This window comes from Diplotaxodon limnothrissa, linkage group LG1 (assembly GCF_057381915.1).
Source record: "Diplotaxodon limnothrissa isolate DT_005_m linkage group LG1, D_limnothrissa_male_GT1.1, whole genome shotgun sequence".
In the NCBI taxonomy this organism is placed as follows: domain Eukaryota; kingdom Metazoa; phylum Chordata; class Actinopteri; order Cichliformes; family Cichlidae; genus Diplotaxodon; species Diplotaxodon limnothrissa.
This window is the reverse complement of record NC_140596.1, coordinates 38,327,403-38,351,093: the sequence shown is the minus strand read 5'-3', so window position 1 is coordinate 38,351,093 and position 23,691 is coordinate 38,327,403. Positions and strand designations below refer to the sequence as shown.

At 41.9% G+C, this 23,691-nt stretch overlaps 1 protein-coding gene across 1 annotated transcript in view; it reads right to left on the bottom strand.

Annotated features, from left to right (window-relative positions):
• The window catches only part of map1aa (microtubule-associated protein 1Aa), a 60,824-nt gene that overhangs the window by 15,112 nt on the left and 22,021 nt on the right, over positions 1-23,691 (bottom strand). The gene's annotated exons all lie outside the window — the stretch shown is intronic.

Here is a 23,691-nt window from a genome sequence, read left to right as displayed (position 1 = left end):
CGTTTGTGGTGTTCCCCGGTCATAGACCCACACGATTTATCAAAGAGGGATTCCACAAAATTGCAGGTATCAGGATGAACGAAACTTAATTCATGATGTGGTGATATTTGAACTACTACTTAAATTTTACATTTATTCTCACGGTTCCCAGGCGTGATTGGCTGTATAGATGGCACTCACATTCCAATCATTGCTCCTTCAGTAAATGAAGGAGACTATGTGAACAGGAAGTCTTTCCACAGCATTAATGTACAGGTACATAGCTCCCTGTAGCATTTCAAACTAACAAATTATTTCATTATAGTAATGGATGCTAATTTGTGTTCTCTGCACTGTGAAGATCATATGTGATGCTGCCAACATTATCACAAATGTGGAAGCCAACTGCTCAGCCTCTGTGAGTGGTGGTGGTGGAGGACCCCCACCTGTTTTTCGGGCCTCCGCTTTTTTTCTGTTGGCTATAACGGGTCGCATTTGAGCATACAGAGTAAGCAAATATGTACTTGTAATGTGCTCAGATAATTTCAATAAGTGCTTACAGAGGGGAAATTAATGTAGCCTCTAACTGCAATTGATTTACATCGGACAAACAGACCAAGCACTATGGCTCATAATACAATTACACCATACCTGTTTGGACTACATTTTTATATTTCATTTTTACTTGCTGCCAGGAACGTTTGGGGCCTGTTGGGTTGCACCTGCGCTCACATCACATCACAAAATAAAATGTATGAAATAAAAAATGAAATAAAATATAATAAAATAACGTGTTAAATGGGTGGAAATCCCTAGATCAGTGTTTAAATTAACACTCACGCATTGACTCTGTCGGCTATGTTTTGCCATGCATGCTCCCTTTCTTTTGCAGCTGAGGCTGCGTTACTTTTTTTCTGCAAAATTTGCATGTTATCGCTAGCTTCTATCTAAATACAATATAGCATGTCCTGACTGCGGGGTTTTGGAAAAAAATTTAAACGTACAGCTCTGTTATCACTTCCAACATAAATGAAGACAGAAAACTAAACAGCAGTGACGTTTGTAGGGTTACTGAACTTTGGCTAGCTGGTATATAATGATGTGCTACGTGACCGCTAGCGACACAGCTATGTTAGCATAATATAAACAAGCTAACTTTTTTCCCACTCGATAAAAGTTAACGTGAGTGTTCTCGGTGGTCAGGAACAAATGTAATCGCATGGCAGGATGCTGTAAAAGGACCAAACTTCAGCCAGGAGAACAACTGAGATAATCCATCCATAATACGAGGTTAGTCATTCATATACTGCTGCATGGGCTGGGCTGTAGTTACATCCTAAGGTTTTGAAAACTGAGCTTAAATAAATGATTAGCGGTAATAAAAGCCGAGGGAGGTCAACAGTGATCACTGACTGTTTTAGGAGCTTTTTGAGATTAAATAGAAGAAAATACATAACATTAAACATGTTAACAACACAAAAGCCATATGAAATGCAGACTACTTTAGGCTCGGAAGTAGGATTCGTCACGTCATCACTTAACGACCGGATGAATGAAAACTGCCGCATGGTCTATGACTATGTTACCAATCAAGCTAGATCTGATGGTAAAATAAGGTTTGGGACGAAGAAGTAGTAATTCTTGTATAACAAGTATGTACTTTAGAGAAAAGGGTAAATTCCTTATTTGCTGAATGCTGTGCTCTCCACACCTCAACATAATCCAGTTCCCTACATAAGGTAACGAGGGTCTTGGCTTGAGGTGAGAGAGACAGTTTACCCTGAGGAGATTTATCCAAAATTGGGTTTAAATGACAGTTAAAGTCCCCTCCAATGAATGAGTCTCTAACATTTAAGTCCACAAATTTTGTGAAGGCTGTAATCAAAAAGTCTCCTGGGTGACCAGGGGGACAGTAAATATTCATAATGGCAATTTCTTCTCCGTATAAAACACATTTCACTATCGGTATCCCTTATACCAGGGGTCGGCAACTTTTCTGATGATGAGTGCCATCTAAAATTTCCTCAGAAGTCAATGTGCCATATGACTGCAGTAGCAATAAATTTAATAACACACTATATTAACAGTTACACACTATATAGAACAACTTTATAGATTATATTTGTTTGCAGATGTTGGCAGCTATCAGCGAATAGTTATCAGCTATTTTGAAACAAAAAAATAAAAAGACAAATGCTATCTATGGTCTCCTCAAAACAATGATAAGAAAAATAAACTGAGCCAATATGGCATGTTTGTTAATACAGAGATACACATGTTAATGTGATCTCTGGTCTCCCACTCAGAGACACAGGTCTCCGAGTGTCCAGCATTCAGACGGCTACCTGAGGACTCGTGTGAGAGAAAATCTGCTCACACAGATATGTAGAGCCAAAAACTGTCAATAAGGCCTCTGCAATGTTCTGAAGACAGTTAAACTTGTCAGGTAGTGATGTCCAGCAGGTGAACATGCAGCTCCATGAACACGCACAGCTGTGGATTCCAGCTGCTTTCGCAAACTTTGACCCCCACAGAGTCGAGCTTTTCAGTTCAATCAGCTGCATTTTGATGTTGCATTAACTGGCATTAACTCAGCCAGTTAATGCGAGACAAATCCAGCTGCTCATTAAAGCTTTCTGGTTCAATGAGAAAAGAAAACATTGGTCCATACACCTGAAAGTCCCGAAAACACATTGTGAATTCTGTCTCTAGTCTACAGATGTATCCGTGTATTTCCACGGTGCTGATGCTGCGCTGAGCCGACAGCTGCTGAAGCATTTGAAGTGTTGGAATGTGGAAATTTCAGCATTGCTTGAAAAAACTGCCAGCAAGCAACGTCCCTCTCACCAGTAAGCTAAGTTTTTTTTAGCCAATTACAAGTTGAATCTGGTAGTTGGGGTTGTTAGCTAAGATACCGTCATTAAGAAGAGGCACAACTAATGTGTCTATGCGAGCTAATTTGCGATGTGCAACGCTGGCCCAGCCATTTATTTTTTGAGTAATCCTGGAAAATCATCACTGTGGCATTCCCGTGCTTCAAGGGCTGGTTGTCCCTGCTCATCGCCCATGCTGCGTTCATAATCCGCTGTTTGTCTTGATAGTTGTGCAGTCTCACCAGTGCAGGACATGCTCTCTGTCCAGAGGACGGGGCTTGCGCTGCTGTGTGCTGCGCTGCTGTGCGCTGCGCTCTTTCCACTTTAACTCGACCTGCTTTTGTTTTGATATTGAGAAGCTCAGGCAGCCAGCACTCAAAAAAAAAAACTGATAGGGTCGCTAACTTCTGCGCCCTCCGGGAGACCAATAATACGAATATTTTTCCTCCTCCCTCTATTTTCCAAATCATCAGCGTGCTCCGCTAGCTCCTTTACCCGTTTCTCCAGTGACTGGAGCTTATCCAGCGCCGGGTTGGTGGCATCCTCCAAAACTGAGATCCGGGCCTCCGCTTCCTTTATCCGTGTCTCGTGGTCCTCCAGCTGCTTTCCTTGTGCTTGTAAAAGCAGAGACCGTCCAAGTTTATCTTCAATAACTTTAGTGAGGTTCACAGTTACTTCCCGGATCACCTCGCGGACCGCTGGTTCGGATCTAATATCCAACAGCGCGTCGGCTCCCATGCTAGTCCTCTCATTAGCTTCTCTGCTCTGTAGGTTGGGGCCCTCCGTGGTGTCAGACACTACAGCTTTCCTTTGCGGCATGTTGTCGGACTGTTTCAAAAGGTAGTTGCTGATGCACATCCCAGACTTACAAATAGTTAATATCCGTGTTGTAGCTTTAATTGTGGGTTATCAGTGTAAAATCAGCGAACTGGCGTGCTAGCACTCTCTGGTACAACTTTACTTCAAGCCGCCATCTTCAAGGAATTTAAGAGCATTTCAATGACAATGAGGTTCAAAGTGCTTTACATAAACTATACAAGTCACATCAGAGCTTTTTTAAGCGTTCTGCTTCCAGAGCTCAGATTCATTTTCTCCACTGACATTCCAGACAATCCTCCAACAAGGATAACCAGCTATGAGGTGAATCGTCACCATGAACAGATTTGTTGTGTAAAGAAGAGCCGAGTTATAGGGGGTGTCCAAATTCACGGGCTGCATCCTCCTGACCAATTGCGTCACAGCGACATGACGAAGGCTGTTCATATCCTATCATATCATCGTTGTATTTTTACTCAGTTGTATATAGTATTTGTATTTGTATTCTATTTTTATCTTATTGTATATTTATTTTATTTTATTCTACTGTATATAGTATTTTATTTTATTCTATTCTGTACAGTTGTGTACTGTATTTATTCTTATTGTATTCTAATTTTTGCCTCATAACTTTTGCACTGTCCACTTCCTGCTGTGACAAAACAAATTTCCCACGTGTGGGACTAATAAAGGTTATCTTATCTTATCTTATCCAAGAATTCATAGCGCGGCCCAGCCGATTTCCAGTTTCCAACAATGGCGGCCGCTACTCAGTTTTAATATTACTCTTATTACTCTTTCTGGGTCACAAAATAAACTTTTCAGGCGAGAATGTAGCTGTGTAAACTTCAAATATCTGTTTGGTTTATCAAGATATCACATATTTGCAAAAGTGCTCCAACGTCCGTTACCCACCAGCTCGATAGCTAGCCGGGAGCTCGAGGGTCATTCGAGCTGCCGAGAACAGCAAACTCCCAGCACATCATTTTCAGATAACCGCGGACTTTCACTACTCAGGTTAAATGTAATAAGTCACTTAGATAACCTAAAAATGTTATTGTTTCAGCTGTTTTCAGCTTTTTTCAGTGTTTTATTTGTTCGGTTTGGCTCAGATTAAAGTTATTAGATTAGATTAATAAAGTTTTATTTTATCTAATCCCCTGGGTGGTTTTCATACAGCTGAATAAACGTCAAACAGAAAACTGATTAAACAGAAGTGTGAGATGGTCGAGAATTTACGCCAGTGTCCTGTTATATTTTAGATAGCAAGGAGCAGACGGCTAAGTTTATTAAACTCCACCGAGACAGCGGTGATTCTAATCTGAAGGCTAGACCATCCAATTTCACAGCCGTTTACGTCCGGCCTACCCGACCTTCTGAGGACCCGGCCCACGTAGACTTGTGGTTTCTGAAGCTTCACGCTCTGCATGTAACCTCACAGTCATGGGTTTAAACACATCTGTGGTTACAGCAGCCTCCACCATGCAGTCACAGATATTGCTGTTTCAGTTTTTGTCAGTAGACTAGTTCTTTTCCATGAAACTGCTAATAATTTTTTTTTTTTTGTTAAACCAAGGACATGACGGTAGAAAGTAGGGCTGAACGATATATCGCATTTGCGATAATATCGCGACATGATCAAGTGCAATTTTCTAACCGCAAAGGCTGCGATTATACTGCGATTATATTATACAATTCATGGGCTGCATCCTCCTGAGGCCGCATTTGTAGACCGATTACGTCACAGCGACGCGCCGAAGGCTGTCCAAATTACTACCATATCCCAGAATTCATAGCGCGGCCCAGCCAAACTCCAGTTTCCAGCAATGGCGGCCGCTACTAAGTTTTAAAATTACTCATACTAATCTTTCTGGGTCACAAAATAAACTTTTAACATATTTTCAGGCGAGAAAGTAGTTGTGTAAACATCAAATATCTGCTCGGTTTATCAAGATATCCCATATTTGCAAAAGTGCTTCGACGTTTTCAGAGGCGTCTGCTACCCACCAGCTCGACAGCTAGCCGGGAGCTCGAGGGTTACTGATGCGGCCGAGAACGGCACAACTCCCGGCACATCATTTTCAGATCACCGCGGAGTTTCGCTGCTCGGGTTAAACGTAATATATAAGTCACTTAGACAACCTAAAAATGTTATTGTTGGGCTTTTTTCAGTGTTTTGTTTGTTCGTGAGTAAATCGGTTTGGCTGAGATTAAAGTTATTAGATTAGATAAAATAAAACTTTATTAATCCCCCGGGTGGGTTCCTCCTTGGTTTTCACACAGCTGACTAAACGTCAAACAGAAAACTTATTAAACAGAAGTATGAGACAGTCGAGAATTTACACCAGTGTCTGGTTATATTTTAGATAGCAAGAAGCAGACGGCCGAGTTTATTAAACTCCACCGAGACAGCGGTGACGCTAATCAGAACTAGACCGTCCAATTTCACGCCTTTAAATTTTAAAGGCGTGTTTGTGTGTGTGTTTATACAATTGCTATTATGTTTGCACTTTATGTGTAATGTTACTGACTGCAGAGATCAGTAAGATGTGTGTATTTTTTATTTATTAGTTTTATTTATTTAATATTATTTTTTAATTGAATGACTGTCTAGTAGTTCACAGATGTCGAAAAACTGAGTGTGGTAAAGCCACTGATTTTTTTTATGTATATTTCTGCAATCTGCACATTGTACTGACTTTCATTTTAATGTTTACACCAGGGTTCCTTGTCAGCACTTTATGCTCAGATGTTTGTAAGCTAAAAATAAACTATTGTGTATGTTCAAATATACTGTTGTGATTGAAGAAGTTAAATAAAAATGTCAGTCATCAATTCATGCATCACCTCATGTCATCATAACAGAGGTCTGTCTTCCAGGAAAGAACAGTTTAAAATTAATGTAATATAGTATTGGCCATACTATATGATGTATTGCTTGTCTTTGTTTAATAATACAGAAGACAAATACCTTAAAAAATAATCGCATATCGCATCGCAATCGCAATATTGGGGCAAAAAATCGCAATTAGATTATTTTCCATAATCGTTCAGCCCTAGTAGAAAGTCATAGCCCAAAGAAACGCTGGACAGTTACATCATTATACTGTAGCTCATAATCAAAGTCTCTGTGGAGAATATGGGTGGGATTTTTACTTCTGAAATCTCACTATCGACATCAGAGCATTTACACACATATCAAAAAGAATATTTAAACACAAAACAAGTAAAAAGAGTGAAAGTTAGAGAACAGTTTGTAGTTCTGTAAATGAAGTCTGTACAGCTGAGAGTAGCAGAAGGCTTTTTTCAGAGTTTGTTCCAAAACCCAGATATGCTAACATGCTGTCATGCTAGGACATGTTATCGTGTTAGCAAGTTAGCATTTTCTAACACAGCTACATGTATATCAGCTGAGACTGCTGGAAATGTAATTGGTTGGGAACATACAGGCTCATACATCAAAGCACTGCATGAATATAGAGTCAATATCAACCTTCTTTACTAATATCTGCAAATAAAATGGCATTCGGTGATATGAGTGGGTACTGTTTATCTGTTGTGTCCCATCAACAGGCTAAAGGTTTGAAGATGAAGAGATGAAATAATAATAATAATAATAATGGATTGCATTTATATAGCGCTTTTCGAGACCCTCAAAGCGCTTTACAATTCCACTATTCATTCACTCTCACATTCACACACTGGTGGAGGCAGCTACAGTTGTAGCCACAGCTGCCCTGGGGCAGACTGACAGAAGCGAGGCTGCCATATCGCGCCATCGGCCCCTCTGGCCAACACCAGTAGGTGAAGTGTCTTGCCCAAGGACACAACGACCAGGACAGACAGAGCTCGATCGAACCGGCAACCTTCCGGTTACAAGATAAGCTTCCCAACCCCCTGAACCACAGTCGCCCCCTGAACTATGGTCGGGGTGACGACCGAACTGAAACACTTATTATTACATTACATCTGCATCAAACACTGCGACAAAACTGAGTGAAATGTGTCAGAATGGAGCAAAGTGCTGGTGATAATATAATGTCCTGCTTTCAACATTTGCAGCAACAATCCTTAACATCCTCAGCTCCGCCCTCTGTTTTCCACACTGGGTTTTTTCTTCACTGCCACTAACTAAAGCCCTGATGACAGAGGGGTGGGGGTTCAATCCTACATCTTTCTCATGTACAATCACAACAATATTGCCAAAAAAAAAATCCACAGCCACAAGTCTTACTGTTGCTATGGGCACGCTTCACTGGCTCCTGCTGCTGAGTTACACTGACCCAGTCTTGGCTGAGGGAGACGCATTGCAGCATTTCTGTGAGAGGGAGGGGAGGCTCGCATTGCACGCTAGCATGCAAGCAGCATTACACAGTATAGGAGGTAAAAGCCAGTGACAGAGCATCAGCAGTATAATAACCATGTAGGCGGTTCGGCCACGAGAATCTATATTTAGCACAAAAGATGCTCCTCAACCTTGAAAACGTGAAGGAGCTGACACTGGCTATTAATGGGTCCTTTCCCTGCTGGAAAGGGAAGGTTAGTGAGGGTGGGGGGCAGCACTCGAGGAGAAAATGACATGCCTTAATGTTATAAGGATGCACGGAGGGTCAGAGATAATCCATCGACATGTTCAAGTCGTAGTCAGGAGCAAACTAACAGCTAGTGTCATGTCTGCTCAGTAAACACATGTGCTCCAGCTTTTCACATAATGTCAAACCTGTGAACAATCTGCATTTGCTCAGCTGCTGATCAAGCAAGCAGAGTGTAAAAGCACCAAAGCAGGAGCATCATGAGCATCGCATTTTCGCCAACTGGTGCTGAAAGAACAATGAAAGATCATATTTCTATTCTTGTTTTATATCATTTTCAGTATGAATAAGGGAGAATGTAGGCTCTTTGATTTCCAAGAGATCCACAACCGTGCACGTATTTTATTGACATGAAATCTACCAAAATAGATCTATAAACATTTGAACTGCAACACTTTCTGAATTTCAAGTCTTTAATTGAACTCACCACAGGCATTCGAACAGTTTAATAATCCTGGCTGAATCACTGTGAGCCTCTTAGAGCTTTGTTTGCTCACATTCAGCATGCAGCTGTGAAGGAAACTGTTTTTCAGTCTTTTATTTAATTAACACTGCTGAACATCTGTGTATGTTCTCAGTCATCCAGGTCATCTGTTTCTTTCCAAGCTCCTGAGACTGCTGAACATCTCTAACTGACTGAATTACACAGCTGAGAAGTCTGTCACCTGTTTATCCCAAATTTGGGGGAACAGTTGGAACCTCGCAGTGAATTGGTAGCCTGGTGTACCTCCACACTGTGCCAAGGCAAACTTGTTATGCATTTCCTTTTTTTCTTTCAGTGTAATGGCTGCAATGCATCAAGGTACAGGTGGGACAGGCCAATATCAACCTTCATCTTATACTCTGCTCTCGACCTGGGTCCTGCACAGAATCCTGCGGTGGGTCGGTGCCCTCAAGGAGCTTGCTAAATAAATCTGAATGGATTAAGTGCTATTATCTAACTGAGGGTTGTGGGGGGGCTGGAAATGATCCCAGCTGGGATAGAGGTGAGTATATGTCTTTGTTCTGTGGAGGAAGCCAGAGTGTACGGACAAAACAAGCAAACATATACGTCCCGGCCAGATGGCGGATTCAAACCCACGACCTTTCTGATGTGAGCTAACAGTGCCACTTCGCTTCTTATGTGTTTTTCTATTTCACATCTCTAACATCAGAATCAGAATACTTTATTGATCCCTAGGAGAAATTCTCTTTTGTTACAGTGCTAAACAAGCATTAACAAAGACAGACAATACACTAACTAAGAATAGCACAATATATACAGGCATATATATACATAAAGTCACTTATTAATAAATGTCTGAAAAAGGAAGAACGTGCAAAAAGGGTGTAGCTGTTGCAGTAAACAGTGTGTTAAGTGGATGCGTTGTACAGGGAGCCACAGGCAGGAATGATTTCCTGTGTCGTTCAGTGGTGCTTTTCGGTAATCTCAGTCTCTCACTGAGTGCGCTCCTGTGACTGACCAGCATGTCATGGAGTGGGTGGGAGGTGTTATCCAACATTGTCTTTATCTTGGACAACATCCGCCTCTCCGACACCACCTTGAGGGAGTCCAGCTCCGTCCCCACAACATTACTGGCCTTACGGATGAGTTTATCGAGTCTGTTGGCATCTGCGACCCTCAGCCTGCTCCCCCAGCATGCAACAGCATAGAGGATCGCACTGGCCACTACAGACTCGTAGAAAATCCCGAGAATTTTCTGGTAGATGTTGAAGGACCTCAGTCGCCTCAAAAAATAGAGACGACTCTGGCCCTTTCTGTAAAGTGCTGTGGTGTTTGTAGCCCGGTCCAGTTTATTGTCCATGTGTACTCCAAGGTATTTATAGTCCTCCACAATGTCAACACTGACCCCCTGGATTGAAACAGGGGTCAAGTGTTTCCTGGTCTTCCTGAAGTCCACGATCAGTTCCTTGGTCTTTGCCACGTTGAGCTGCAGATGATTCTGCTCACACCACGTGACAAAGGAGTCGACCACAGCCCGGTACTCTGTCTCATCATCCCTGCTGATGCATCCAACCACCGCAGAGTCATCAGAAAACTTCTGAAGATGGAGGTCTCTGTGCAGTGGCTGAAGTCTGTGGTGTAGAGGGTGAAGAGGAAGGGGGAGAGGACAGTCCCCTGTGGTGCCCCTGTGTTGCTGATTACCTTGTCAGACACACACTGTGGGAGACGTACATATTGTGGTCTTCCTGTCAGGTAATCAACAATCCAGGACACCAGAGAAGCATCCACCTGCATCGCTGCTAACTTATCACCCAGGAGGGTCGGCCTGATGGTATTGAAAGCACTAGAAAAGTCAAAAAACATGACCCTCACAGTGCTCGTCGGCTGGTCCAGATGGGTGTAGACACGATTGAGCAGGTAGATGATGGCGTCCTCAGTTCCGAGACGAGGCTGATAAGCGAACTGAAGGGGATCCAGATGTGGTCTTACTATGGGTCGCAGCTGGTCCAGGATGAGCCTTTCCAGGGTCTTCATGATGTGGGAGGTCAGTGCCACAGGCCTGTAATCCTGGGGGCCACTGGAACGTGGCGTCTTTGGTACAGGGACGAGGCATGATGTCTTCCACATCACCGGGACCCTCTGCAGACTCAGACTCAGCATAAACAGTTTATGAAAGACTCCACACAGCTGGGGGGCACAGGCCTTGGGGACGAGGGGACTCACTCCGTCTGGTCCAGCAGACTTGCCTGAGTGAAGTCTCCTCATTTGCATCTGAACCTAGTCTTGACCAAAAGTGATGGGGGGGTTTCAGAAATCTCACAGGAGGCAACAGCGCCATGTGAAGAAGAGGCTGGCACAGTGGTGTGGCTCTGGATTCCAGGCTGACCACAGGTGAGGTTGTGGGGGTGTGAGCAGACACTGTGGTGTCGAATCTATTGAAAAACAGATTCAACTCGTTAGCTCTGTTCTCACCTCCCTCAGCTGCCCTGCTGTTGGTTGGCCTGAATCCAGTGATGGTCTTCATGCCCCTCCACACCTCTCTCATGCTGTTCTACTGGAGTTTCCACTCCAGCTTCCTGCTGTAATTATCCTTAGCCTCTCTGATCTTGTCCTTTAGTAACACCTGGACCTTCCTCACCTCTTCTTTATTGCCCCCTCTGAAAGCCCTCTTCTTGTCGTTGAGGAGGGCTTTGATGTCCTTAGTCACCCACGGCTTGTTATTTGGGTAACAATGAACAGTCTGAGCTGGAACAATGGAGTCGGTGCAGAAAGTTATGTAGTCTGTGATACACTCAGTAAGCCTATTGATGTCCTCGGTGTGAGGCTCACAGAGTGTTTCCCAGTCGGTCACCTCGAAACAGCCCTGTAGTTCCGCTAAGGCCTCCTCTGACCACCTCCTAATGCTCCTCGTGGTCACAGGTTCCCTCATGTGGAGCTCAAAGGGAAATTGTGCTCAAACTTAGGTTTCTGTATATGTCACAACAGTCACAATGGGTTCATCAGCAAACTCTGATGACTCTGCAATAGTCGGCCTCATCACTGATGGGGACGACAAGGAGTACAGAGGTCTGACCCAAGACTTTGTGGACTGGTGCCAGCTGAACTACCTCCAGATCAACGCCAGTAAAACCAAGGAACTGGTGGTAGACTTCCGCAGGCACAAGCATTCTCCACTGCAACCACTGAACATCCAAGGTATGGACATTGAGGCTGTGGACAGCTACAGGTACCTTGGTGTTCATCTGAACAATAGACTGGACTGGACTCATAACTCAGACGCCCTCTACAGGAAAGGGCAGAGCAGGCTGTACCTGCTGCGGAGACTCAGGTCGTTTGGAGTGGAGGGCCCACTCCTGAAGAAATTCTATGACTCTGTTGTGGCTTCTGCTATCTTTTATGGCGTGGTCTGCTGGGGCGGCAGCATCTCTGCTGGGGACAGGAAGAGACTGAACAGGGTGATCCGAAGGGCCAGCTCTGTTCTAGGATGCCCTCTGGACCCAGTGGAGGTGGTGAGTGACAGGAGAACGGCGGCTAAGCTGTCATCCCTGATGGACAACATCTCCCACCCCATGCAGCAGACTGTGACAGCACTGAGCAGCTCCTTCAGTGGGAGACTGCGGCACCCACGGTGTGGGACGGAGAGATTTCGCAGGTCTTTCCTCCCCACTGCTGTCAGACTCCATAATAAAGACTTTAACTGATCAAGCACACACATCCATACATATGCAATAATACTAAGTGCAATAATCCTTTCTGTCATCGTGGTATTTTTACTCAGTTGTATATAGTATTTGTATTTGTATTCTATTTTTATCTTATTGTATATTTATTTTATTTTATTCTACTGTATATAGTATTTTATTTTATTCTATTCTGTACAGTTGTGTACTGTATTTATTCTTATTGTATTCTAATTTTTGCCTCATAACTTTTGCACTGTCCACTTCCTGCTGTGACAAAACAAATTTCCCACGTGTGGGACTAATAAAGGTTATCTTATCTTATCTTATCTTATCTTAAACACATCAGGACCACTGATGGTACAGTCGAGCCTAACATTAACCCCAGCTATCGTTATCTCTTCTGTTTATCTAACTATTATCACATTATAATCATCACAAAAATCCTCATTTTTTAACTTTGGCCATGTTTTAATTTGAATGACTCAACATTTTAAAAGTGTTTTCAACAGAAAAACACACCCCGGCTGCTCTGAGTTGAACCTTTCCTTATCTGCAAATAATGTTAATGCTTCTGTTAATTTTGATATCACTAGCCATATCTGATTCTGAGTTCTCATTCCTAATAGGAAAACAAGCACCAAGATACCATCAGAATAAACAACATTCTAGATTTTAGTTCCAAAGAATTATCAGTATGGCTGTTCTGCCATGTGTCGAGTGGGTTTTATACTTTCCACGTCCGTGACTCCGCTAGAATCTGCTCGGATGCCTCAAAGATGTATATCAGGAATGATTCGGCTGTCGGATCTCCAGCTATCATTGTCTGTGTCTGCAACAGGGTATAATCCAGGTTTTACAATAAAGTCAAATGTCCGGGAGTTTATGAAAAAGGTTTATGATGTCAAATGGAGTTAGAAGTTAGCAGTAAGCTAGCTAGCTAGTTGATGTATAAAAATGTTTCTACTGTATTTTTAAATTAAACAAAAATTTACAGCATAGCTTTGGACATAAGATAAAACAGAGACAAAAGTCCAGCTTGCTGACCTTCAATAATCACTTCATGGCTACCTACAGATCTTTGGTTAGCCTTAGCACAGGCTAAGTTAGCACGGGGAAGATGTGAGACGAGGGTTAAAATGAGTCCTTGATGGGTCATTATATGGCTTTACATGTGTTATCTTACTCTAATATTTCAATTTCTTTGATAATCTGAAACAGTTACAAAAAACTCAGTAACTCATGAAGGGGGCAAACACCTTTTAACACCACTGTATGCTAGTTTCAGATATCTTGGTTAGTCCAAACAACAAACTAGAAAAGCATTCAGAGCCCCATCCTCAACCAACACCAGTAACCTGCCTCGAAAAATTCCTTTAAAAATCTAGTAACCATCTGTGATATATGACTCTACCAGTCGTCTGTGTTTAAGCCTGTGTGCCTGTTCTCTCGCTCTCTCTATATGTGTGTGTGAAACAAACATCCTGTAGCCATTACCCATCATTCTTCCCTGCTGCCTCTGTGTGTGACGAAACACTTCCACTCCAGCCCACTAATATAAATGTTCTGCATGTCTGAGAAGCCTATTAACCGCTTCACACTCCTCACCCTTATTTGTACTTAATAACGTGTCTGAGGACAATCTCCTGTAAGGCCACTTCTGTGCCCACACATCACTCACACTGTTATCATGGAAACAAATGCAGCCCAAATATAGTGTGGGCCTCTGTGGCTCATGCTTGTGATCTGGCTGAGCAGCATGCACTAATAAAGAAAGATTAACTGAAGCAGAGTAGGTGCTGCAGTAGAAATGTGACAGTCTATCAGCCTCGTTGGCTCTGGCTGTTTCTAATAACAACTGCATGATGACTGTTCACTGTGGCCTCTAATGGGATGGAGAAGAACAATATAGCTTCAGGATGTTGGCTGTATAGAATAATTTAATACTCTATATCAAATGGACCTCACCATGGTGTTGTGAAGGCCTTTTTATATTTTATATTTAGTCTTGTTGTGTTCTTGTGTTCTGTTACAGGTTTCAGTGTTTCCTTTTCTTCTCAAGCTTCTTTCTTTAGTCTTTTTATCTTAAAGGTAAATTTAGCCATGCGTCTGGAGTTTATATTTCCTGTCTGATGGTTTTCCATCCTTTCCTGATTGTCAACTCACTATAATTGTTTCCAATTGTACCTCACTTGCTAATCAGACCTCTGTGCATACACCTCCTGTATGTTGCTTTGCTTCTTGCATGCTTATGCTGCTAACACGACAGTGGCTCTCTGCAAGCACCTTCACAGATAGCATGCTAACGCTAAGCTAGCCAAGAACCCAGAGTGAATGCCGACCCCAGCCCAGCAGCCAGACCCTGAACTTCAACAGGTAACAAACTAATGAGCAGTCAGGTTCCATTTCTACCTGTCTACATGTTTCTGAAGTAAAGCCACCATGGTGATTTCTTTTAACATCGCTTTGTTCTGGTTTTCATCGTTCCTTTGTGTTCTTAGCTTTGTGCTCATAACTAAATACTAAGAGAACAACTGTATGTGTTTCCTCATTGGGATAGGCTTTTGTGCTTGTGTTTATATTGGTTAACAGTAATTATGCGACAATGAATTTTAGGTTATTTTATGAAGAAACATGAAAGTAATGTAATGAGTAGTGTAATGAATTACTTTCTCCTGGGAGTAATTAAGTAAAGTAACGCATTAATTTTAAGAAAGATTGGAAATACCACCAACATGCACAAACATTTGGCCACACACCATGCAATTAATTTGCATGAATGTAATGTCTTTGATATGCAGCTTAGAGATGGCAGTGACTTTCAAAGCAAAACCAATGAGAACTGATAACAGAATCAAAATGGAATGGAAATGAAAAGTGATATTGATAATGGAATCAGAAAAGCTAAATTCTTATTGATTCCCATTCCTACTCAGGACACCTGTCAGTCAGTCCTGTTAAAAGGGAGTTTTTCCTTCCAACTGTTGCCAAAGTGCTTGCTCATAGGGGGTCATATGATTGTTGGGTTTTTCTCTATTTGTATTATTGTTGGGTCTACCTTACAATATAAAGTGCCTTGAGGCGACTGTTGCTGTGATTTGGCGCTGTATAAATGTAATTGAGTGTTTTTTACTCCCCAAGGTTGCTGCTTGGTAACAACTTGCTTGGTTTGGCTTTGATATTTTTTTCTCATGTCCTTTCCAAATAAGTTTTTGTGGGTATTTCTAGAAAACAGCATTTATGTTGATTTTTTTCTTTTAACTTGTTTCTTTTTCATGGGAAATTTTCTTTTTGATAATCCATCAGAACATCTTGAAGCGTCCTGCTTTCTAAAACGATCCATATTTAAGAACTGCTATGAAGCGTTTTATATTAGTGTGCAACCTCTATGTTGCAAAATCTTGTAGCAAGTTGTTTTTGCAAGAGAGTGCACAAGTAAAGCTTCCCCCTACACTTGAAAATTTGAGTGAGATGTCCGATAGTGAGTGGGTGCTCACAGCACTGAGGAATACATCCAAAGCAGCACCAGCCTACACGCTCCCGTCTCCATGATAGGAAGTGCTTTGCATCTGCTATCGTCCATGCAGGCAGCGGCACATTTACTGCCAAATCATCTCCAAGCCGAGGGCCACACTTTCATAAAATGCCACCTAAGTGATCTCGGCTGTGTGTTTACTTGTAAAAGTAGACCACGTCCCATATATGTCACTCTGTGTGCCTCCACATAGCATGATCCTACACCCTAACCACGGTGGTTAAAAATAAAACAGGATAACATTGCCAGTGGCAGTTCAGTTTTTCCGTTGCAAAGAAAGCACACAGACGTGATGACACATAGAACCTTGTTCTGCTGGACTTCCAGTAAGACTTTAAATTCTCCATTAAAGTGCAGCTTTCTGATTTTTGCTCTGAAGCTCTTATAAACAAACCAATTAAAAGCTGCTTATAGTATCTGGCAGGTTTTCAGCTGTCAGCAGCTTATGTTTATAGGCTACCATACAAGCTTATTCTTTTCAGTAGCAGCATGATAAATGATGCTGTCCCTCTGTAACAAAAGCAATAAGGTGCACTTGTTATGACTGGTCAGAGTAGTGAGAACTAAATAAGAACATAATGAGTTCAGTTACTGGTTTCATCATGTTGCAATTATTATCTCATACAAACTGCTTCCGATGAAAGCACTGTGTCATCTCAGAATATTTACACAGGAAAGCTCACAGAGTCTGTGTAATATAGGAAAGCAACAGACCAACATAGAGTACTGTTTTACTGAGGATGTAATGGATTACTGTAATGGCATTACATTTATCTGTAACACAGTACTAAAACCCAGTATTGGACTTGGAAGCGCCAAATATAAGAGCAATGTACAAATTTTGAGGAGTGACAGTTGTTTCTGATTTACTGGACAAAGGTTCAAACAGAGTAAAGACTGTTCTACAAAATAAAAGTATCCGCTGCTCCGAATGTAATACTGAAGCTCAACAACCTGTGACCACGTTCTGAGATGCCTACAGCGAGCTAGCAGTGAAAAGCTTCAGGAACTACAGTTGTGAGATGCTCGACCATCAGCCAGCGCTCGACTCTCAGTTAGAAACAAAGGTGCTCATTTATACAGCACAATTGTTTCTGCGAGTGCTCGATGGGCTGTTTTTCACATACTTTGCTAACTGAAGACATATGTCAAGTATTAATGCAGCTTACTAATTACTATTAATTATATTTGGTGACATTTTTGCTGTTTGTGCTAAGCTGTGACCTCCAGCTGGCACTGGGGTAGTTTGGCTTGAATGAGAATGATCACTTCAGAGTTTGAGGCCCTTCATGTTTCTCTCAAACTGCGTTTTACAGTCTCGCTCCAACTAAGCGAAACATAAGTGATATTTCTTCTTTCGGGGGATCACGAGTGACTGTGCGACCATCCATCACACTGTACAGATGCTGTACTCTCACATAAACTAAGAGAGGAGTGCACTGCTGTAACTACAGACAATTCAATTCTAAGTGAATCATGACTCCAAGCTCTAGGGGCCAAGAGTTATGTAAGAAATCACTCCAGTCTTCATTTCCTCAGAGGGACATAAGTGTGAAGTGTAGCTGATTTGTAGCTGCTGCGTCTCCTGTCAGTTGTATTAACACTGATGCAGTTTCCAGGCAAGTCTGGGGGGAAATAATCAAAGCGCAGTTGTTGCTGAGCCTGTGGCACGGCAGCAGTCCTTCTGATATTAAAAGCTACTTTTTAATTTTGACTCTATCGATATTAATGTGGTTATAACTGTAGATGTGTGATAGAATATATTTTGCTCCATTCAAGAGTATTTGTAAAGCATCAGAATACAGCATTAGGTGAGATTCATGAGTTTTGGAAAAAGGCTAAAATCCTAAAACTGCTAACGTGCTACATTTAGACTTCTTAGCCAAAGTCCCCTAATGTCCCCTTGCACATGTGCCTCCACCATGGATCTCCTCTGGGGTGTCAAAATGCAACCCTTCAGAGTGATATTTATTTTTTGGGGAAGCACAGTTACAGGCCCGAGACTCGTGAGTCACACAAGCATGAAACTGTGCTGAAGATCTCCTCACCTGACGCTGGGCAAATGTTTGGTCTCTGTGCAAAGGTCCATGATGAATTTGCAGAATGCACAGTATCAAAAAGGGACATCCAGATGTAAAAAGTGAGTCTGAGTCTACTCGACCCGCCGTACAGACTCGAAAATGTGTGAACGAGTACTTGGAAGTGGAAATATTCCTGAGGGCAGTTATGTCCAACCAAACGGTGTCACAGAGCATGTTGATGGAAAGGAGCAAACACTTTAAACTTATCTAAGCAAGAAAAGATGGACCTTCATGTTAACGGTCTCAAACTTTCATTAACCCTTAGAGGTCAGAGGTGAACCTTTTATTCTGGAGAATCTGAATACCTTTTTGATGTGTGTTAGTATACAGTAACTGTAATTGTTCCCTGACTGCCAAGACTTGGGAGAACAATTTAAAAACAGACATAGTCTGAGAGTCTGGGGTTAGCAACAGCTGTGAGCTCTGAATCCAAGTCAGTGAATTGATTTTCAAATCTTGGACATGATAGCTTTGTTAACACCGTTAATACCAACACGTTCTTATCGCAGCTCATCACGTACCGACGCTATGTGACCAGTCGTCGATGTGTTGGGATGAGAATGCTCTCTTAACACTGTTGCTGCTGCTGAATTCATTTATCTCACCGCCTTATCCTTGATTGCAAAAATCATAATTTGTTAATTATGTTGATCATTAACTTAAAACAAAAGACCTTTGAAAGCTTTGAAACAGAGCAGTATGAGCCCAAACAACATGGTGCTGATTGAATGTGTGATTTGTCATGCTTTGTTAGAAGGATGCGCTCGCTCATCAGGCACCAACCTGAGCTCTCTGTCAAAGCTGCTCTCAAACCACATTTGCGTTTACAGTATCCAGCCTGGGAGAGACAAAAGCCAGTACCTGTTGAACCTGATCTTATACCTGCACATCGCCTCTTCTTGACATCATCACATTTCACCTCTGCTGAAAATACATCTTGCCTCAGGAAACCGAGAGACAGAGCTCGTTAGCAGAAATTCATTTACACTGCCAACAAAGACTCTTCTCACTTATAGAAACTATGTTCAACATAGAGCTGGGCGATAGAACGATAACGATATGTATCGCGATATAACTTTTACTCGATAGAGAAATTAAGCTATCGCGATAGACCTCGCCGCTCTTGTCCTCTTAAAAAAAAAAATTAAAAAAAAAGGTCAGCCAATCCAAATTAAGTAGCGTAGAGCCAAACCAATCACAGCTGCAGCGTCACGTCGCGTGACTTGTTACGTACAGCACAAGTGCCAAGCCGCACGTGTGTTTGTTTGGGAAGCAGCCAGCGGGTAATGGAGGAAATGAGTGTGCCGACTAGAAAAATCAACCGAGCGTGACTGAAGAGAAAACAGATGATGGTTCCAATGCCGGAGAGATTGTCGAACGGAAGAGCCATAGAAGTTCCGTAGTGTGAAGGTATTTCGGCTATTTCAAGTCTGACAAAAAACAGAGTAGCGTGCACTGTAAATTGTGCCGAAAGCAAGTCTGGAAATACAATAAACTGGTGCATGCGTCACACTGTGCGCCACGTTATTGTTTCGGTGAAATGAATTTCTACAATACTGTTACTGTTAATTCTACTCTCTGCAGTGTTTAAATGCTTACATATACACACCGTTACTGTCCCTCCACACATACGACTCGGTTCTGCTTCTATGCCCCAGCTTTGTTTACTTTTTCCCACCGAGGCTTCTAGACTTCTGATTGGCCAACATTTCTGCACGGTTAGGAATCTAGCGCCACCTGCTGCTTTGGCATGTTCATAGCAGCGTTTTCCTTCATTTCTGCCTTTACGTGTGGACGGGATTATTTTTTAAAACGAAAACGGAAAATCTCCGTTTTCAAAAATACCCGTGTACGCGTGGACGTAGCCTCAGTCTCTGACTGGAAGCGCTAATTCGTCATTCGGCTTTTGTCAGACTAAAGTAACTGTTAAAACTGTTTGAAAAGCTCAGCTATACAACAAGGAGAGATTGAGAATTTCCTTTTAGTTCTCAGTTTATTTGATATTGACAAAAGTTAGTCAGTTTTGTCTGTTCTTCTGTAAAACAAACTAAGATTTATTTTTAGAATTAATACTTTGTTTCTAAGTGGAATTGACAATTTAGTCTGTTTCGTTTGTTCTATTTTGAAACTTAAACGCTTTAGCGGCTGCCTTTTGTGTAGTTTGCAATATTTGCCTTTATTTATCTGAAAAAGTCTCATGTTCCTTAAGTACATCTACCCTGTTGAACTTATTATGGGAAATAAATATTTAAAAACAAGCTGCTGATTATTTCACATTTTACTTGTGAGCAACGGCACATTTAAATCTTACAAATATAGTTATTTGGCTTATATTGTGATAGATATCGTTATCGCCTGAAATGAAAAAAACATATCGTGATATGAAAAAATCTCATATCGCCCAGCTCTAGTTCAACAGCAACAGCAGTTAAAAATAGCTCCTCTGATTACTGTACAGCACGTTAGGTACACATGTGCAGTTACCGACTGACACCACTGCTTTATTTTTGATTGCCAGAAACACTATGTCTATTCTCACTGCTATACTTTCCCCCTCCCTTTATAATCTGTGTAAAAAACTAAAACTTTCTTCTTGTACCCAGTTACACCCAACAACCATATCACTGAGCAGGAGAAAGCATCAATCTACCCACAGTGAGGAGTGCGTACTTGTGGCAGCAGGGCTCGCAAAACTTTGAAATTCCTGGTAGCCCTTCAGGCACTCTTTAGATTTTGGCAAACAAAATAAATTTAAGTAGCCTGAATAAAAACGAGCTTATTTTTAATGTACAATATTGTAAAAGAAACAAAACATCAGTCAAAAAATCGTTAAACACAAATTACTGTATAAAAATTACAATCATCAACTCAAATATTTGGTTCTAATTGAACAGAAATTTCTATGAACCTGTAAGAACTGTGAAGAACATGAATCAGTCTGTGTCGGATCCTGAATCTGACGTCACGGGTACGAGGAACCAACATCCAGGCCATTTGCTTTGTGATGTTTGCAAAGACTGCTACATTTTGCCGGTGGTACTTCACTCTTTGCAACATAGCACGCTGTTCTAAACAGATTTTTCAGGACTTCTTGTTGTGCTTGGGTTATTTTTAGTATTTTTTTTTTTATTGGTGTTTGTTCTGGGAAAGATGCTGCAGACTGTGCAATAATGCATTTCTTGTATTTCTCATGGGTTCTTATGGGGTCTTTCCTAAAATTACTGGTCCCAGCAACAAAGGCGTGTGTCGAGTCAGGGGGAAACTCCCAGTTAAATTTGTGAAAGAAAGCAAAAGCATTGACATATATTTTCCTTTCCTATGAAAACCCGACAGGCAGGGCTGAGATAGATTTTGGTAGCCCGACTGGAAGACACAATAACCCCGGGACGTCGGCTAGAGATTTTGCGAGCCCTGGGCAGGATGTCACGTATTTAGTTGCCCTCCATGTTCCGTGTCTTAGTGTCTTTGCTGTCTACACGTGTGTCTCCAATAAAGGTTCAGCTTTAGTCACAGAATATTTTGTTTTTTGCCAAAAAGTAATCATTCCTCATTCCTGGTCTTCAGCACTGCCGTCCTTCATCTGTTTTTTGTGTGCCTCCAGCACATCATCATAGCTGGTCTCAGTCCCTTATTACAAACCTTCCCTCTCAGTCTTGCTGCAAATCACCCCTGATGCTCGTCTCTACGTTTTGCATCTTATTAACTTTTTCCTGTATATGCAGGTAATGAACTATTTGCCTAATCAGCACCAGGCTCTTGTGCTGATGCTAAAATGTCGGTAGGTAATTACAATTTGCTACCTGAGGAGTTTAGTATGCCCCTGGCTGCAATGCATTGTGGTCTTTAGTATGTGGGTGTGGAATCTGGGCTCTCATTTTTAGCCCATTCCTTTGCCTGTGATCTTTGAATGTGAAGGCAAAGTAGCAGCACCCTTGCACCTCTGCTGTTTTAATGTATGACACTGACAACTGTCTGTTTGTAAAAGAAGCTGAGTCTCAGTCAGTCTGAGCCAAAGTTTTATCAGTGTGGTGCTATCCCCACTGCTGGACATCCAGTGTGACCGCACCCCGTCCCATCCTGCTGATCTCAGCACGCACGCTAAGGCATTACAGGAGTTCACAGAGCACAGTGCAGGGCAGTGTGGGGGTTACTTGGGGAAGGGATGCTTTGTTGGACGGTGAGTCTGTGCAAACCTCTAATAACCCAAAGAATAAAACCTGATCCGCTGGATTTGGACATTATGAAACAAGAATCCGGCGGCATTTGGTCCCCAGTGACCTGAGCTGCTGTGCTCAGTGTGCGTGTGGACATCCTGCAGTCTGCAGGACAAAAGCAGCTCAAGGACGTTTCAAAGACACAGAGCGCAGTAAAGGCCAAGGTTTTAACAGGGCAGTGTAGCTTTCAGCTATACAACAAACTTGTTTAGTTGACACAAATGATGTTTACAATTTCTCATAACTTCAATGTGTTTGTGCAATCAGTGAGTTAAATAGCAGAGAATATCATGCAGATCCTCTAACAGCCACTTGAGACTAGGGCTGCCACAAACGATTATTTTGATAGTCGACTAGTCACCGATTATTTATGCGATTAGTCGACTAATCAGATCATCATCCACTGGACGTAAAACTACAGCTTATTGCACCAGCAGCATATGTTCTTATATAACTATCATTAGCTTACAGCTTTAAGCTTTTAAGGTGCTAACTAAAAATAAAGACAAGATGGTAGTTTATTAAATTTTAATGAAATTTGCAGATTGTTTCGGTGAAGTTTAATAAACTCCTTGCTATCTAAAATATAACAGGACAACGGAGTATATTCTCCAGCATCTCACACTTCTGATAATCAGCTGTCTGCTTGACGTTTATTCAGCTGTGTAAAAACTATAACTTTAATCTCAGACAAACCGATTTACTCAGGAACAAATAAAATACTAAAAAAAAAAAAAAAAAAAAAAGCCAAACAACAACATTTTTAATTTATCTAAGTGACTCATATATATTTAACCTGAGTAGCGAAAGACGGCGGTGGGTTTGAAAACAATTTGCCGGGAGTCCGGTGTTCTCACCGCGCTAGTGACCTAGCCCCCGGCTAGCTATCGAGCTAGTGGGTAACAGACGTCTCCGAAAACGTCGGAGCGCTTTTGAAAATATGTGGTGTCCTGATAAACTGAGCCGATATTTGAGGTTTACACAGCTACATTCTCGGCTGAAAATATGTTAAACGTTTATTTTGTGACCCAGAAAGAATAATAAGAGTAATATTAAAACTAACTAGCTACCGCCATTGTTGGAAACTGAGCTGGGCCGCGCTATGAATTCTGGGACACAGCTGCTTCTTCTTCTTCTTCGGGGTTTAACGGCAGCTGGCATCCTTGTACATGCAGTGCTGCCATCTTCTGTTTCAGTCCGTTATTACACTCTTAAATCCTGCTACTTATTCCTGCGTCTTTTGGGATCTTACAAAGCTTCAAACGACGCGTCGGCTATTAAATCAGTCGTCGACGATTTTGATAGTCGACGTAATCGTGACTAGTCGACTAATCGTGGCAGCCCTACTTGAGACTGATCCAGAAAAACGAGCCGGTCCCCACAGACTTCCACGTTCAAATCCCCGACTTACAGCACAAGTAACCACGTTTAGAGCCTGGTATAAAAACTGTATGCACCTTAATTCCTTTGTAAACC